General features: G+C 39.3%; 1 pseudogene; it reads left to right on the forward strand.

Annotated features, from left to right (window-relative positions):
* The first annotated feature begins 10502 nt into the window (after positions 1–10502).
* Positions 10503–12123, forward strand: LOC123602207 (annotated as a pseudogene).
* Positions 12124–13201: the final 1078 nt, after the last annotated feature.

A 13201-nucleotide genomic window follows, 5' to 3' on the forward strand; every position in this document is an offset into this window, starting at 1 on the left:
GTCCTATAGTCATGTATTTATTCTTCACTCTCCTTTCCTCATTATGGTATTTGATGTACATATATATCAAATACACACACACATACACACATATACTTACACAAGAGACAAGGGTATTCTTTATTTTTGTGAGGTCTTTGCCTTAAACATTTCCCTTGAGGAATGTGGAGTCTAAGGTGGGGGGGGGGGTCACATATACAATAAGTTACTTGTCAAAGTCAAAATAGAAGAATGTGAAGAGTACTGGGAAGCATAATGGAAGGAGCAATTGAGTTTTTTTCTGGTAAATGGGGATGTCTTTACAGAGGAATTGACATACGAGCTCAGACTTAAAAGGCAAAAGTTTCATTTAAGCCTTAACTGTTCAATAGAAAACTCACTTAACAAGAATAGGAAGAACGTATAATAAGAGCTAACACTTACTGAGTGTTTACTATGTATCAGGAACTAAGCACTTTATATACTTTAGCCATTTAATCTATAAATAGGTTCTATTTTGATTCCTATTTTTCTGATAAAGGTTAGAGGGATTGATTACTCTGCTATTGAGAAGCCCAAATGGGACTTGACCCAGGTCTTAGTAGTGCTGAAGCTCAGGAAGGGGAAACAGCATTAGCAAAACCCTGGGGAAGGTGAAAGCGCGTGAGATGGCCTTGTAAAGAAGAGCAGACCGGGCAGGGGCAGAGTGAGGAGAGAATAAAGGACTATGGTACAGGCGAGGATAGGAAGAACAATGGGAGATGAGCCAGGAAAAGTAGGCGGTGCCCAGTTTCTAGTCCTCAACTATGAGTGAGTTCTACTTATCTATTGCTGTACAGCCTACTTCCCCAAACTTAGTGGCATAAAACAATCATTTTATTACAGTCACAGATTTGGCAGGTCCGGAATCCAGAGAGAACACAGTGGGATGGCTCGTGTCTGCTCCATAACGTCTGGGGCCTCTGCTAGGACTACTCAATGCTGAGGGCTGGAAATATATGAAGGCTCACTTACTCACATGTCTGGTTGTTGATGTTAGCTGTGGGCTGAGAGCTTAACCAAGGTTGTTGGCTGGGGTTGTTGCAACACCTTCCATGACCTCTCCATGTGGCTACATCGGCTTCCTCACAACATGGTGGCTGAGTTCTAAGCACAATTGCCCCAAGAGAACGAGAGCAGTAGTACATGGCATTTTGCTCCACTGATGGAGGCGGTCCAAAGGCCCACCCAGGTTCAAGGAGAGAAGACACAGACTGCACCGCTCAGTGGAAGGAGTGTCCAAGAATTTGTGACATGCTTTAAAATTACCACAGAGTCAGTAAATGAGGTCATTAAATAGAGATCTTTAACTTTATGAAAAGCTAGTCTGCTCCCACCAAGGTGATGTCTATTGCTATATAACTTTTTTTGTGTATAATGTATGAAAGAATGCACACTGTTCTTCCAAGGTCCCTCCTGAACCTTTCTTTTTCTCATTTTCTTTTTTTCTCCTTTCCCCTTTCTGTAGTCTGCCATACTTCCCTCATTTACAACTTTACATGAGAAGAGACACGTTTAAAAGAGTCCTATGGGAGTACCTTGAAGATTTTTAGAGAAAAATAGCTATACAATTCTAACAAAAAAAATAATGAAATAGCATATAACAGGAGAATTTTATGTTGGAGAGGATTATCTTCCCAATACCTCAGCAGTTGGCTGAATCTTTTGGACTAAAATTATGTATAATATTTTTATTTTTATTTTTATTTTTTAAGACCCTGACTAATCAAAGCAATTTTTTTTATTTTTTTTCAATATATGCAATTTATTGTCAAATTGGTTTCCATACAACACCCAGTGCTCATCCCAAAAGGTGCCCTCCTCAATACCCATCACCCACCCTCCCCTCCCTCCCACCCCCCATCAACCCTCAGTTTGTTCTCAGTTTTTAAGAGTCTCTTATGCTTTGGCTCTCTCCCACTCTAACCTCTTTTTTTTTTTTTTTCCTTCCCCTCCCCCATGGGTTTCTGTTAAGTTTCTCAAGATCCACATAAGAGTGAAACCATATGGTATCTGTCTTTCTCTGTATGGCTTATTTCACTTAGCATCACACTCTCCAGTTCCATCCACATTGCTACAAAAGGCCATATTTCATTCTTTCTCATTGCCATGTAGTATTCCATTGTGTACATAAACCACAATTTCTTTATCCATTCATCAGTTGATGGACATTTAGGCTCTTTCCACAATTTGGCTATTGTTGAGACTGCTGCTATAAACATTGGGGTACAAGTGCCCCTATGCATCAGTAGTCCTGTATCCCTTGGGTAAATTCTTAGCAGTGCTATTGCTGGGTCATAGGGTAGGTCTATTTTAATTTTCTGAGGAACCTCCACAGTGCTTTCCAGAGCGGCTGCACCAGTTTGCATTCCCACTAACAGTGCAAGAGGGTTCCCGTTTCTCCACATCCTCTCCAGCATCTATAGTCTCCTGATTTGTTCATTTTGGCTGTATAATATTTTTAATTGCACACAGTGTTATTTCAAAATTGGGACAGTTTTGAAAATGACATATTCACATTGCTCCCTGGAACCTCCTGAGGTAGGTGAACAGCTAACCCTTCCAAGACAGATGGATACTTATGAGCAATATTTAATCTTAATTGCAAGCCAGGTTTATGTGTGACAAGTTCCTGGCTTAGAAGCAATGCTTACTGTGACACAACTTTGCTGAGCTAAATGGTTACAGAGAATAGAGAATAAACAGCTGCATTATTGTGAGCCAGCATTTAAATCATGCCTAAGAACACCCCTGATTAGATGCTTCTATGCATCTTCAATTGTGCCTACAAATGCTTCTTTAAAGTGTAACTCAATAATAGTTCAATAGTTCAATTACATTCCAACGTTCTTTATTAATTCATTTATTCCACAAATTTTGTGGCCTAACTACCATGACCAAGTCTTGAGCTAGTCATTGAATGCGATCAACAAACTACAGATCAAGAACTGTGCCATTTTTAGAGAGATTCCCACTTCAATGATTACTCTTTACTAGAGAAAATACCTTGGCTTTACATAAAATTTCTCTCTAGAAGCTAAAGGCATAAGTGCATGAAAAACTAAGAATAATATCTGGTTCTAGCAAGAGCTCAATGCATGTTTAACTGCTTTTATTATTAAGCCTTAAATGCGCACTAAAATTCTCTCCAGTTCCCATATCCATTCTCACTATACTTCTTGAATAAGGTCAGAGATTAGCAACAATTGCAAAAAAAAAAAAAAAAAAAAAAAAAAAATGTTGTGGTAGAAATGATTTGGCAACTTCCATTTCTAGCATGAACTAGAAACTAGTCTCCCTTTGAAAGTAAGTCTCCTTTTGAAGACAACTAGAAAAACTGGACACAAATTTTTGTTTGTTTGTTTGGAGGCATCAGATAGCTAGGAAAGAGGCAAGGAAAGAGGTCAAGATTCAAGGGAAGACAAAAACCAGAGAGGCACAGAGGCTGTTTTCTCCTGATAGTGTCTGCTGATTCAGGAAGAGACAACTGAGAGGCTTCTAAGCTGAGCAGTGTTTTTGACAGCCTCACAAGACCAGGAATACAAAACCGAAGACAACAATTTTTCCAAGACCTGATAAGGAAGGTCTTGATAATCCACCATGTTTTGATTAGGTCTCCAAAGGACTACTTCTTATGAACTGGAAGTAGACTGACTTACAGATATTTTGAAGCCTAAATTCAAGTAATGTCTGAAATTCGATTAGAGTGTTCAGAGATTACTGGGACCCTGGTTTCCTGCCCAAAGCTAGTCTAAATTCTTTCTGGAGAAATACGGTCATTTTCTGAGGCCCTAAATTATTGCTACAATGTTTAACCTACATATATATCCTGTAATTCAAATTAATCAGGCATATGAGGAGACAAAAAAAAACATGAAAGAAAACCAATGTGCAGTTGAATCACACCCACAAGGGCTTCAAATAATAAGCTGTGAGACACAGACTTTAAAATAGCTATGATATATTCAAAATAGATAAAAGATTGAGAATTTGTGCAGAGAACTTATAAACTATAAAACTAAAAAATTAAGAACTCAATAGACAGACTATATATCTGATTGCAGAAAACTGAAGAGAGAGTTAATGAACTAGAAGATAGGTTAGAAGAAAATATCCATATTAGATTGTAGAGAGATAAATAAACAGAAAATTCCTAAGTGAGCATAAAAGACATAGAAGATAGATCAAGAAAGTACAACATACATGTAACCAGAGTCTCAGATGGAAAGAACAAATGTGTCAGATGGAATATCTGAAAAAACAGTTGGTAAAGTTTTTCCAAAATAGACGACCTTTCAAAAGAAACAATGGAAGCTAGAAGAAAATGGAATGATATTTTCCAATGCTGGTTGGAAATATCTGCCAATCCTCAAGTCGAAACTAACAAAATATCTTTTTGGAATACAAATGTTAAATAAAGACCTTTACTTAAGACAAAAGTGAGAGGGGCACCTGAGTGGATCAGTTGGTTAAGCATCTGGCTTCGGTTCAGGTCATGATTTCGCAGTGTGTGAGTTCAAGCCTCGCGTCGGGTTCTGTGCTGACAGCTCAGAGCCTGGAGCCTGCTTTGGATTCTGTGTCTCCCTCTCTCTCTGCTGCTCCCCCACTCACACTCTGTCTCTCTCTCAAAAATAAAAATAAAACATGTAAAAAAAAAGACGAAGGTGAGAGAATTAGTAACCTCTGGTCCATTGCAGTAAGAAATACTAAAAGGCATTTGTCACACACACACACACACACACACACACACACACACAAAATGATTCCAGAAAGAAGGCTGTAGATCACAGGGGGAATAAAAACCAATAAAATTGGAGTTATGTCAGAAAAACAGAAGACTTGGAAGCTCCGTGATTTTGTTTCTCCACAAACCATAAAAAAAAAAAAAAAAAAAAAGCTATTTGAATAAACTTTGTAGGAGCTTTGAAAACAATTAAACCAAGCATGCCTAATCAAGAGAAAAATCTTCAAAACTATAGGAAAGCACGGTGGTACTTTTGTGGTATCCTTGTCCCACCACCTCCCTGATGCAGTGATGACAGTCTGGGTTTTCAGCACTCAGAAACCTAGTTCACCATCTTGAACCAAAGGGAGCAGAACAAACCTTACCTGAAAAGTATTATGTATTCAGTTCTGATATGACTGACACACTCCTTTCTGTCTTATATACTTTGGACTGTGGTTGGAGAAACCGGTGAGCCCTGCTAGTAAAGGTTATAAAGGGACTCTAAGCCCACCGACACCGCTCCCCACCCTACCCCCCTCACCCCCAGCCTGGGCAAGAGGTTCTAGGCGGAGACATACAATACAGCATCGAAAGCCCTGAGAACAAACTGAGGGGAGACCCTGGAAAATGAGGACATTCAAAAGCAACCATATATACGGAGGAATTTAGAAGTCACCTGCGTGCCCAGAAATATCCGTTCTCAGAAAAGTCTTGACAAGACTTTAAATTTTGACCATAGGCTGATCCCTCGGCTCAGAGCAAGTGTAGCTAATCTGTAAAAACTGCCTCAGTACAGGTCCAGTCTTCGAAGACTGGGACACATGGCTGTTGTCTCCCTGTCGATCTCTCTATCTCCGTCTCTGTCTCTTCTCTTCTTTCTCTCTCTGAGTGTGTGTGTATTTGTGTGTGTATATGTGTGTGTTGTTTGTTTGTTTGTTCCTGGCTTTCAAGGGAACCTCCATCAAAACATTAGCCGAACATGAATTTTAAAAACAGAGACTTGGGGCGCCTGGGTGGCGCAGTCGGTTAAGCGTCCGACTTCAGCCAGGTCACGATCTCACGGTCCGTGAGTTTGAGCCCCGCGTCGGGCTCTGGGCTGATGGCTCAGAGCCTGGAGCCTGTGTCCGATTCTGTGTCTCCCTCTCTCTCTGCCCCTCCCCCATTCATGCTCTGTCTCTCTCTGTCCCAAAAATAAATAAACGTTGAAAAAAAAAATTAAAAAAAAAAAAAAACCAGAGACTTAAATGAGCTCATCCTTCCAAAAATAGTCTGTAAAAGTCTCAAAACAAATAAGCTATTATAGCTTTCAACAATTACAAAACAAAATAGAATGTGAATCCTGGGGAAGTAAACAGTGAATCCTGGGAAAGGGAATCTGAAACACCATTTCCAGAGTTACCAGATTATAATAATCAAATATCCGATTTTCAACAACAAAAATTCACGAGGCACACAAAGAAACAGAGAAATATGACTCATTCAAAGGAATAAAAAAAATTGACAGAAACCATCCCCATGGAAGCCCAGACATCAGGCTTCCCAAAGACTTTAAAACATCTGTTTTAAATATGCTCAAAGGCCCAGGGGAAAAAATGGACAAAGAACTAAAGGAAATCAGGAAAACAATATATGAACAAAATGAGAATACCAACAAAGAGATAGAAAATATAAAAAGGAACCAAACAGAAATTCTAGAGCTGAATAGTACAATAACTGATATTAAAAAAAAATTCACTACAGGGGTTCAACAGCGGATATGAATCAATAGAAGAAAACAGAAAACTTGAATTTAGGACAACTGAGATTCTTATGATGAGCAGAAAGAAAAAAAGAATGAAGAAAAATGAACAGGGCTTAAGGGAGTTGTGAGGCAACATCAGTGTACCAACGTATGCATGATGAGAGTCCCAGAAAAAGAAGAAAGGAAGGAGAAGAAAGATTTTTTGAAGAAAAACCTTGGGACAAAACTCCCCTAATATGATAAAAGATATGAACTTACAAATCCAACAATCTCAACAAACTCCAAGTAAGAGAAACACAAATATGCCACCCTGAAACACATTATAATCAAACTTTTGAGGTCAAAGACAAAGAGAGAATCTTGAAAGCAGAGAGAAGCAACACATCACATATAAGGAATCCTCAGTAAGATTATCAACCAATTTTTCTTCAGAAACCTTGAAGGCCAGAAGGTGGTAGGAATATATTAAGGGTATGTGCTGAAAGGAAAAAAAAAAAAAACATGTCAGCCAAGAATTCTATATCTGCAAAACCGTCCTTCAAAAATGAGGGAGGAAGTAGGGTGGTTGAGTGTCTGACTTAGGCTCAGGTCATGATCCAGCTCATGGTTCAAGAGTTCAAGCCCCACGTCAGGCTAGCTGCTGTCAGCACAAAGCCTGCTTCAGATCCTCTGTCTCCCTCTCTCTCTTCCCCCCGCCCCCACTTGTGCTCACTCTCTCTAAAATAAATAAACAATTTAAGAAAATGAGGGAGGAAGTAACACATTCCCAGATAAACAAAAGCTGAGAGAGTTCATTACTACCAGGTCTGGCCTAAAAGAAATGCTAAGGGGAGTTCTTCAGTATGAAATGAAATACTGTAACTTGAAGCTGTATGAATATATAAATTCATGGGCAGATATAAAAGTTAGTATTATTGTTATCTTAGTTTGTAACTTCAATTTTCATTTTGTACAAGATTTGAAAGACAAATGCATAAAATAATTATAAATCTATGTTAATTAATACACAGTATATAGAGATGTCATTTGTGACACTGATAACATCAAATGGTGAGGAAGAGCTATAAAAGAATACAGCCTTTGTATGCAATTAAAGTTGAGTATCAGTTTAAAATAGATCGTTATAACTTTAAGATGTTATATGTAAGCCCACAGTAACCACAAAGCAAATATCTATAGAATATACACAAAAGGACATGATAAGGGAATCAAAACATGTTGCTACAAAAAAAAAATCAACTAAACACAAAAGAAAGCAGTAATGGAGGAAATGACGGACAAAAATTCAAAAGGCATATAGAAAACAAATAATATCATGGCGAACTTAAGTCCTTTCTTGTCAGTAAGTACTTTAAATATAAGTGGACTAAACTCCCCAAGAAAAGGACATAGTTTGGAAGAATGGATAAAAAAAAAACAAAGCAGAATTCAAGGACAGTCTCTAAAGAGACTCCCTTTATATCTAAAGACACACTTAGGTTGAAAGTGAAATGATGGAAAAAGGTATTCTGAGCAAATAGTCAAAAAGAGAGCAAATAGTCAAAAAGGTATTCTGAGCAAATAGTCAAAAAGAGAGCTATACTAATATCAGACAAAGTAGACTTTAAGTCAAAGACTGTTATAAGGGACAAGGGCATTATATATTGAGAAAAGGGTCAATTCACCAAGAAGATATAACAATTATAAATAAGCACAAGACAACAGAGTTCCAAAATACATGAATCAAATATTGACAGCATTGAAGGGAGAAACAGATAGCTCTACAAGAATACTAGGAGACCTTAATACCCTAGTGTCAAGACTGAACAAACAGAAAAGCAGTAAGGAAACTGTCTCCATCCATTTGGGCTGGTATAACAGAGTACCATAGACTGGATGGCTTATAAACAATAGAAATTTATTTCTCACAGTTCTTTTTTTTTTTTATTTTTTTTCAACGTTTATTTATTTTTGGGACAGAGAGAGACAGAGCATGAACGGGGGAGGGGCAGAGAGAGAGGGAGACACAGAATCGGAAACAGGCTCCAGGCTCTGAGCCATCAGCCCAGAGCCCGACGCGGGGCTCGAACTCACGGACCACAGGATCGTGACCTGGCTGAAGTCGGACGCTTAACCGACTGCACCACCCAGGCGCCCCTATTTCTCACAGTTCTAAAGTCTGAAAGTTCAAGATCAAGGTACAGACAGATTTAGTGTCTGGGGAGCATGCTTCTTGATTGATAGATGGCCATCTTCTCACAACATCCAAGGTAGAAAGAGAAAGGGAGCTCTCTGGGGTTTCTTTTATAAGGATACTAATCCCATTTTTGAGGACTCCAACCTCATGACCTAATCATATCCCTAAGGCCCCACCTCCTAATACCATCACATTGGGATTAGGACTTCAATATATGAATTTGAGGGGGTCATAAATATTCTATTGCAGAAACAGAGGACTTAACACTGTGGACCCAATAGGCATATAAAGAATATTCCACCCAACAATATCAGAATACACAATTTTCTCAAGCACACATGGAACATTCTCCAGGTTAGATCAATTGTTAGGCCATAAAACAATTTTTAATAAATTTTAAAAGACTGAAATTGTACAAAGTAATCTTTCCTTGTCATAATGGAATGAAATGAAACCAATGACAGAAGGAAAATTTACAAATATGTAGAAATTAAACAACACACTGACACAATCAAATGGGTCAAGGAAGAAGTGACAAGGTAAATCAGAAAATATGTTGAGATAAATTAAAATGAAAATACAACAGACAAAAAATTGAAGTGTAGTCAAAGTAGTGCCAAGAAGGAAACATAGCTGTAGATGCTTCCATTAAAAAGATTCCAAATCACCAACCTAACTTTATACCTTAGAGAACTAGAGAAAGAAGAATAAACTATACCTAAATCTATTAGATGCAAGGAAATGATAAAGATTAGAGCAAAGATAAATAAAAGAGAGTATCAAAAAATAATAGAGAAAATCAAGTGAAACCAAGAGTTGTTTCTTGGAAAAGATTGACAACTTTGACAAACCTTTAGCTAGTTTGGTGAAGAAAAAAATGAGTGAAGGCTCAAAAAACTAAATTCAGAAATGAAAGTGGGGATATTTATACTGATTTTACAGAACTAAGAAGGATTATAAGAGTATGAGAAACTATGGTATGGCAACAGTGGATAGCCTGGATAGAATGAACAAACTCATAGAAACAACAGCCTACAAAGACTAAACCTTCATTAAAGAAATAGAAAATCTGTATAGGCTTCTAACTAGTAAGGGATGGAATCAGCAATCAAAAACCTGACAGCAAAGAAAAGTCCAGACAAAATAGTCTTTAAGGTAATAAGCATTACTAGAAATAAGTGGGATATTTCACAGTGAGGAAGTTTAACTTACCAGCAAGAGAATCCATTTTAAACTGGTTATTTATCCTACAACATGTTGTCAAAAGACCCAGATCAAAAATGTTCAGAACTACAAGGAAAAACAAATTCATCCATAGTCATAGTCGGAAATTTAACATACCTCTGTGGCAACTAATAAAACAAGCAATGAATCTGCTTTAACAATTGTTACAAAAGTCAATTTCTAACAAAAAGTCAATAAGAATACAAGAAGTTTGAATAACACAATTAACAAGCTTGATCTAATTGCTTATGTAGAACACCGAACTCCACAACTGTTGTATAACATATTTTCAGGCCCTCAAAAAAATTTCTCTCAAGTTTATCACATGCTTAGCCACAAAGCAAAGCTTGATAATTTCCAAAAGATTGAAATCCTATGGCATGTGTTCGCTGACCACAGTTTCATTTGACTAGAAATTGATTTAAATATCCCTTAAAAATCTCCATATGTTTAGAAGTTAAGAAATATACTTCTAAATAACACAGAGGTCAAAAGAAGAAATCACAAGGGTAATGGACTGCCTATTTGTGTCCCACCAAAATTCGTATGTTGAAATCCTAACCTCCAAAAGAATGGTATTAGGTGGGCCTTTGGGAGGTTTGGGAGGTAAAGTTTAAATGAGGTCTTGAGGCTGGAGACCACATGATAGGATTAATTTACTAACAAGAAGATAAAGAGACTACCTTCTGTGGGAGCAAAGTGGTAGCTGGGCTGCTCCTGGAACTGTCGCTGCTTCGGGTTCTCTGTCAGGCTTCCTAGCAGTGGCCTAACGGAAAACTAAGAAAAGATGTCTGAATGTATTCGGGGAACCAAAGATGAGAATGACAAGCCCACTGAAACACCATCAGAAGACTATGGGACAGTGCTGCTGTCCACAATTACAGCCCAGTTTCTGGGGGCCTGTGGATTGAGCTACAGGAGTCCAGTGTCTCAGTGTGTGAGAGGTGTCTGGCTGGTAGAAGGAATTCTGCATGCCTCCGAAGCTGGCTGGGGAAATCTGGTATACGTTGTCAACGATCACAAACTTTTTGTCAACAAAAGAAAAATGGATGAGACGGATGCTTCTTCACCAGTGAAAGTGAAAAGAGCTGCCCAGAAAACATCAGATTTAATAGTGTTGGGTCTCCCGTGGAAAACGACTGAACAGGATCTAAGAGAATATTTTAGTACCTTTGGAGAGGTTCTTATGGTTCAAGTCAAGAAAGATCTTAAAACTGGTCATTCAGAGGGGTTTGGTTTTGTTTGTTTCACGGAATACGAAACCCAGGTGAAGGTAATGTCGCGGCGACATATGATAGACGCACCACGGTGTGACCGTAAGCTTCCTAATTCTAAGCAAAGCCCAGATGAGCCTTTGAGAAGCAGGAAGGTGTTTGTTGGGCGCTGTACAGAGGACATGACCGCCGATGAGTGGCGGCAGGTTTTTTTGCCAGTACGGAGAAGTGGCAGACGTCTTCATTCCCAAACCGTTCAGGGTGTTTGCCTTTGTTACATTTGCAGATGATCAGGTGGCCCAGTCTCTTTGTGGAGAGGACTTGATCATTAAAGGAATCAGCGTCCATATAGCCAATGCTGAACCTAAGCACAATAGCAATAGACAGTTAGAAAGAAGTGGAAGATTTGGTGGTAATCCAGGTGGCTTTGGGAATGGGGTGGATTTGGTAACAGCAGAGGGGGTGGAGCTGGTGTGGGAAATAATCAAGGCGGTAATACGGGTGGGGGGATGAACTTTGGTGCTTTTAGCATTAATCGGCAATGATGGCAGCTGCCCAGGGGGCACTGCAGAGCAGCTGGGGCATGGTGGGCATGTTAGCCAGTCAGCAGAACCAGTCAGGCCCATCGGGTAATAACCAAAGCCAAGGCAACATGCAGAGGGAGCCAAATCGGGCCTTTGGTTCTGGAAATAACTCCTATAGTGGCTCTGATTCAGGTGCGGCGGCTGGTTGGGGATCCTCATCAGATGCAGGGTCAGGCAGCGGTTTTTTTTTTTTTTTTTTTTTTTTTTTTTTAATTTTTTTTCAACGTTTATTTATTTTTGGGACAGAGAGAGACAGAGCATGAACGGGGGAGGGGCAGAGAGAGAGGGAGACACAGAATCGGAAACAGGCTCCAGGCTCTGAGCCGTCAGCCCAGAGCCCGACGCGGGGCTCGAACTCACGGACCGCGAGATCGTGACCTGGCTGAAGTCGGACGCTTAACCGACTGCGCCACCCAGGCGCCCCCAGGCAGCGGTTTTAATGGAGGCTTTGGCTCCAGCACGGATTCTAAATCTTCTGGCTGGGGAATGTAGACGGTGGGGTTGGTCTAGACTGGTGGGAATTCAGATTTTTCTAAACACGTGGTAAGTATGTTGTAAAATACATATGTACCGAGAATTTTCAGAATTGGTCTGTTCAGTGTGGAGTATATTCAGCAGTATTTTTGACATTTTTCTTTAGAACAAGAGGACAAGCTAAAGGAATTTTCTAAGTTTTGTTACATAAAGGGTTGAAATATTGAGTGTTTGAAAGTGAACTGCTGTTTGCCAGATTGGTAAAAAAACCCAACACACTACAATTGATATCAAAAGGTTTCTCCTGGAATATTTTATCCCTGGACTTGTCAAGTGAATTCTTTGCACGTTCAAAATAGAAACCATTGATTAGAACTACACTGTTTTCTCCTTGTTTTAATTTGAACCCCACCATATGAATTTTTTCCATAGGAAAATCTCCTCTTTTGGAGATCATGGTGTCACAGTGTTTGGTTCTTTCGTTTTCATTTTTGTCTTTTGTTAACATTTGTCTCCCTTCATGTGCAAAAGTACAATACGAAGGCTTCATTTAATGTCTGTAGTTCAGCTCATTTCAAATGTTTATGGAAGAAGCAACTTCATTGAAAGTAGTGCTGTAAATATTCTGCCATACGAATACTTCCGTCTACAGGCTCTCTCGTTCAAGACTTCGTCATCACGCTGCACAGGCTGCGTCTTTGATGGTGGGTGTCCCATTTTTATCCACTACGCTTTATTTCATGGAGTCGTATCAATGCTATGAACACAAGGCTGTGATATGGAACCAGAAGGCTGTTTGAACTTTTGAAACTTTGTGTGGGATTGATGGTGGTGCTGAGGCATGAAAGGCTAGCGTGAGCGAGAAAAGGAGAGAGCGCGTGCAGAGACTTGGTGGTGCATAATGGATATTTTTTAACTTGGCAAGATGTGACTCTCAATCCTGTGGCTTTGGTGTGAGAGTGTGCAGAGAGCAGTAATAGCAGATAACGTATGAATGTGTTTCGCATTCAAAGGACATCCACATCTGTTGGAAGACTTTAAGTG

Source organism: Leopardus geoffroyi, chromosome D1 (genome assembly GCF_018350155.1).
Source record: "Leopardus geoffroyi isolate Oge1 chromosome D1, O.geoffroyi_Oge1_pat1.0, whole genome shotgun sequence".
NCBI lineage: Eukaryota > Metazoa > Chordata > Mammalia > Carnivora > Felidae > Leopardus > Leopardus geoffroyi.